At 32.9% G+C, this 6003-nt stretch overlaps 1 long non-coding RNA gene across 3 annotated transcripts; it reads right to left on the reverse strand.

The window, feature by feature from the left end:
* Positions 1 to 962: 962 nt before the first annotated feature.
* On the reverse strand, positions 963 to 3852 carry LOC149546475 (uncharacterized). 3 transcript variants are annotated; one of them, XR_016353729.1, is made up of 5 exons: positions 3632 to 3852; positions 3283 to 3464; positions 3110 to 3201; positions 2843 to 2988; positions 963 to 1286 (listed from the first exon to the last, which is right to left on the reverse strand). It is a non-coding gene; the product is annotated as an uncharacterized LOC149546475 (long non-coding RNA). The 3 variants fall into 3 exon arrangements; XR_016353731.1 differs by having other exon boundaries at positions 3283 to 3427; positions 3632 to 3820; XR_016353730.1 differs by having other exon boundaries at positions 3283 to 3501; positions 3632 to 3820.
* Between the last annotated feature and the right edge of the window lie 2151 nt (positions 3853 to 6003).

Genomic DNA, 6003 nt, shown 5'->3' on the forward strand with positions numbered 1-6003 from the left:
ACCACTGTTGCTATTCTTCAACTACTGCCCTCAACACAGAATAAACTCAAAATTATACGTCACGAGACTATTATAGAGATAATGAAAAATGTAAGTGAAATGGCTCAGAATACCCAAGGCACATGGGCTTGCAGCTTCCCACTTATTCAAACTATTATTAATTTTTCAGTGGAAATAAAAGAAAAGACCCTTAGAAAAACTTGGGCTCAGCCAATGCAAAAGGGAAATAAAAAATAAAAAATTTACTTTAATAATAAATTGTAAAATAAGTTTGTTTTAAACTGCATTTGCACGATTCTCAAAATTTGAATTAATAAAATAAGTTTGTTTTAAACTGCATTTGCAAGATTCTCAAAATTTGAATTAATACAATTATGGGAGGTGAAAATATAAGTCACTGCATTAACTGCATTAATATGCAAACTTGTAACTCAAAGTAGATTTAATATAGAATGGAAAGGATTACCACTGGATATATCTAGATATATCTCTGTTGTATTTATTTTTGTATTCTCCAAATATTTGATCTCACATTGCACAGGTCATACCAGAATCTAATATTTTGGGACTGGTCAAACACATTCAAATTAATTGAAAGCTAGATGCCCATGTTAAAGACAAATGCATATATTATTAAAGACTATCTAAAGTAATGAAAAATATTATGAAATAGCTAAATAGTCTGAAGCTTTCCATGCATTAAAAGAAATAAAACTAATAATAAAGGTTGCTACAAAATAATTTAAACTCTAAGAATTTCAATTATAGACATCAAAGGCTAGTGACACTTCAACAATGAATATTCGAAATAGAAAATATGAAGCATTGCAGCATTTTATTGTTATTTATTATATTGGGTATTAAACTATATAGAATATAGTATACTCTGTCTATAACTCTTAGCAACCAAATAGGAACCAATATTCTGTCTATAATCCTTAACAACCAAATAGGAACCAAGATTCCCAAAAATGATTAAAGATCCATTATATAATAAAGGAAGCTCACTTGGGATGCATACAGAGTAAGACTTACAAGAAGCTCTCTTTCACTAGGAGAGAGTAATTTTTAAACTTTTCACATTGAGGATTTTCTTGCTCAAAATGTTCTTCCCTAGACATATCGTAATTCTCCCCTAGAAAAATAATTTAGGCATCCCAAGTCCACCTCTAGAATAGTTTAGCATACTGAACTTTCCTCCTGAATACTTTTCTCTGTCTGCTATTTCTCCCGAATACTACCATGGTTGGAAGAGCCTTCTTTTTCAGGGACAAAAGGGAGGAAGGCTGAAAAATCACAGATGTATAAGCTTTAGTGGAGAATAGCAAGATAAGGAGGAGATTAAAAATCAAAGATGCATGTAGATTAGAAAATAGGGAAGAAAACTAAGTTGGAGAAAGCAATGAGTGCATGTTATGATTGGAGATATTAAGAGAAGATGGATGATTTCCAAAAAACATTCCATGTGGGTATTGGAGCAATCTTTATAGAAGAACAAAACAAAAACTGTAGACAACTTGATAGTCAAAGAAATATTTTGATCCACAAGTAAAGATGGAGGAATTTTAGGATTGACAGAACTTTTCTCCATCTGCTGAATATCAACATTGAAATAGGATTGTTGATTTGTAGGTTGGCCAGAAACTCCAGATGTGCATATATCATTTGAATGTTCTCAAAAATGAAAATTGCGACAAAAATTTACAGGTGATTCAGTAAAGATGGTCTTATCCGAGTAGCCAATGTTAGATGATAATATAATTTTCTCTGGAACAGGGGCACTTGTATCCAACATAGCACAAACGGTAGGACAAGGAGTCCAGTTTAAACAGATGTCAATTTGATTAGTTATAATTTCAATCACCTCATGCTCTCTATATTCAGATGCTACATTAGGAAGCTGAATCTAGAATGGCACAAACCTATTACTGAAACTTGAAGATTGGAAATTAGGAGGCCATGCTTGCTTAGTCATACAACCACCATAAAAAACCCAGTGCTTGATGCGGCAGACCAAGTCCCTCTGTTGGGACGACTCAAAATAACACGAAAAAAAACCCCTCTCGATTTGTCAACATAAAAAACTTTAAGGATATCAGACAATTCATTTTAAAAGAAAAATCTTATGGAGAGGTTCAATATCCATGTTTAAATTCCACAGTTTCCAAAATAAAGCCCTGGCTCACAGATCTTGAAATTGGGGATTTAAGGTTTCTTCTAAAAAACAACAGAGGACGAGTCCTTTATAAAAAGAAGATTATCAAGATCACAAAAAAGACTCTGTGATTTCATACCTTAGATGCTCTTCGCAGGAATCCAAATGAAACACTAATGAGAACTGGAGAAAGCTTGTTTATGAGAATTTGGATTGAAGGGAGCTGTCAAAGAATCATCCTCTGTTACAGATTGCTATCAATTAGATCATATTTTGGATTAAACACCATGGTCTTGGCTGCATTATTGATCTCTATAATAGGCCCAGATCTTATTGATCTTGTATTATCTTCGTTGTTAGGTAAATAATCCAGGACCAGACGATCCTCTAAAAAGATATCAAATGGTATATGGTTTGAAACAGTATGCATTTTTTGAGAGTTTTTTAATTTTTTCTCCAGATATGATCCATTGTTATGATAAATACTGGATTAAACAGGTCTTCGAGGAACGCCAGGCTAAACAAAAGCCCTACTTCAAAAAATCGTGTGTTGTCTGGATGCCTGATTTGTAGGACCCTTACTTTGAAACCCGTTTTGTAGCGGATGCCGCTAATTATTTACTAGCTGAACTATAGAAGTGGTGCTTAAAATATTACCAAAAGATATATTCTCCTTGCCTTCCCTACCTGTAGATCTGGAAATGCACTCAATGTTGGTTCCTCAGGTTACATGATCAAATCTGACTCCAGCCCTTAGATCTCTGCTTACACTAAGCAATCACGTCTGTGGCCCGTCTACAACTCTCTGCCTGAATCAGACGCTATTGCATTACCTAAAAAATATTAGGTTGTGTGAATGATGATCTTTAAGGCCCTTATTTTTAAACCCATATTGCAACGGATGCCTATGACTCTTTGTTGGCTGAACTACAGGAGGGAAGCGAAAAATCTTACCCAAAATAATTCTCCTTGCCGTGGATCTGGGAATGCGCTCAATGTTGGTGCCTCTGGTTAGACGATCATATATGAAACACGTCCCTAGATCTCTGGTTACCAAACATAAAAAGACAAAAAACAATGATCCGACTGTAAATACCATTGTATCAGACAAAGAGTTAAGGTATTACCCAAGAGAAGACTTCAAAAAGCTTGGCTTCTTTGTCGAATTTCTGATTCAACTCGGTGTTTGGAATATGGCTCTGCTTCCAGCTTTTTCCCCTTTTGTTCTATACAACTTCCATTGAAAGTTTTTCTCTTGGACCAGTTAAAACCCTACAAAATTTCCGCCCTCTTTCACTCTTTCTTCTACCTATAAATTTTTCATTCCCGCTTAAAGTTGTCATGATCTTTAAATTTTTTCGTATTGAAACAAAAGGTAAATGCGTTAATTAAAATTCTTCAAAAAATTGAAAAAGCTAAAACATTGAAGACAAATGAAAAGTTTTTGTCTCAAACGAATGTCTTAAAATATGCTACCATGTAGTAGCGCGCGCGCATGCATGGCATCGAAGTAAGATGTTTTTCCAATTGAAGAGAAGGACAAATGTGTCACTTGAGCAAAGAACTACTTTCCTCATAAAAAATAAGGCTTTGCCGTCATATGAAGTCGAGAAGAAGTGTATTTTCCTGTGGGGAGGAAAATCGAAGAATGAAACCAATTGAGGCCAGGTTTGATTTCTTTACCTAAATTTCGCCTGAATTTGCATTCGCAGCAGAAACAACGATAATATGTACAATAGCAGTATGTTTAAACTTAATATTTATGTCGTTGCACAGAGGCTTAAGCTGCATGTAATTTTTGAAGCTGGGGAGCTTCAAGTTCCGGAACCCATTGTATCAGGTGCCAGCAATTTCTTCTTTCAATTTACATTTCGAATGCATCGTAGTGATTTAATATATATTAAATCATTTGACTATGCATATCTTACAACAAAAGAAAATTATTTGTTTAGATGTGTAGTTCATATTTCTTATAGTTTGAATGACCTATGATACCTTCTCAAATGATAGAAAGTTTTTGGATCAATGCATATGAAACATTCATAAGATTACTGCCTCATCCTGCTACAACAAACTCAATCAATGAAAGTCCTAGTATTATATGAATTGGGGCTTTATTATTAGCACCATGTAAACAAGCTCCTTGTCAAAAATATCAAAGTGCTCTTGGTCTTGTACAGATAAATGCCAAATTCTAATGTAAACATGAAGTACTTTTTTTAATATAAAGTAATATCAGTCTATTCATATCATTGAAAATTTAAAAATATATATTTCAAAAAAATACAGTAAGAAATGTAAACAAAATTGAGAAAAACAAATTTCATAAAAATGAAAACACAAACAAATAAAAGTCTTTTGTATCATTATGAAGAAAATAAAATTATTTGTTAAAAGAAATAATTACTTTTTCTTTAATTGATAAATGTTAAATACTAGAATTAAACAATAGTTAAATCGTAGAAAAACAAAAAAAAAAAACTATATTATCCATTACAAAATAGTAGCTACACCAACTCTAAAAAACTAACAAGAATTACATTAGTCAAAGACAAAACATAAAAATTAAAGAGTACATAGCTAACTTGAGAATCTCACATCACAATCATTTAATTGAAAAACTTGTACAATATATTTGACATCCTTCCAAACACTTGTTGTAAGTAGTCATAAGCTGTAATGTAATATCATAATAAAACTACTAACATTTCAATTTTCTGATGCAAAACATAAGGAGGCCCCTCCTACATTCCAAGATATGATTTTATACTTTATGATTAGACCAATTAGAGAGGTCATCTTATTGTGGTACAACATCAAAGTCAGTTAACAGTTACAACAGGCTATTCAAAATGACTAAATTCTTTCGAAATGGGGTGACAATGTAGGCTTCAAATTTGTAAATAACATGGACTTCTTGATTAAGGAAATGGTGCCTATGTAGGAATTATTGATTTGATAAATCAGATCTTGCCTAAATCCATCTTATCTTTTTCAAGTAGTTCATTGACTATTTAGGAGCTTCCACTAGTTTTAGCAGCTCAACTATGTCAACAGGTCAAACTTTAAATGTTGTTCAAAAATCTCATTTTGTGTACCCCTGGTGAAGTATCCAAGTAGGACAAGTTAACTTAGTAATTAAGTTTCTTGATTTATAAGAGCATGACAATATTTTTAGTTTGGAATGATGCCTATCAACAATTAGTAAGAGCTCATAATAGAGCATCTGACAGAGGATAAACAAAGGATAAATAATAGTTATATTTGCAGCAACAAATAGTGTTATCCTATATTTTGTTTCAGCACAAAGGTTTAGCTTTATGTTTTTTATTGTATTGTCTTGTAGAGCAGTCATTGCTCTAGGCAAAGACATTTTGTATACAGCCATGTAGTGCTCTAGTTTTGATTTGTAACAGCAGTAGAGTACTATTTGTATATGTAGTGTTGTAGTTTCAATTTGTAATATTTCCCTACAAGATCTGGCACCATATTGTAGATCTAGGCTTGGTGTACATTTTCCAATCAAGTTTTCCCTCAAAAGCTTTGTTTCTATGAGCAAGATTATGCAAACCAATTCCCCTATGCAATTTCTCTTTAGCCATGTTTTGGAGAGAGATGAGAGAAATCTTCTTATTTTCATTCATATTGCTAACCCAAAGGAAATCACGAATAAGTTTCTCAATTTGGTGGATGATTGATGCATGAGCTAAGTTGAGGACCGACATATAGTAGTTGGGAATTGCAGAAAGAACATATTTTATAAGAAAAATTTTCCTAGAAAAAGACAACCACCTAACATTCCAAGCTAAGGTCCTAACTTTAATTCTATCTACCACAACAAACAAATA

Source organism: Cupressus sempervirens, chromosome 7 (genome assembly GCF_028749045.1).
Source record: "Cupressus sempervirens isolate cs-2001-9-10 chromosome 7, ASM2874904v1, whole genome shotgun sequence".
Lineage (NCBI taxonomy): Eukaryota > Viridiplantae > Streptophyta > Pinopsida > Cupressales > Cupressaceae > Cupressus > Cupressus sempervirens.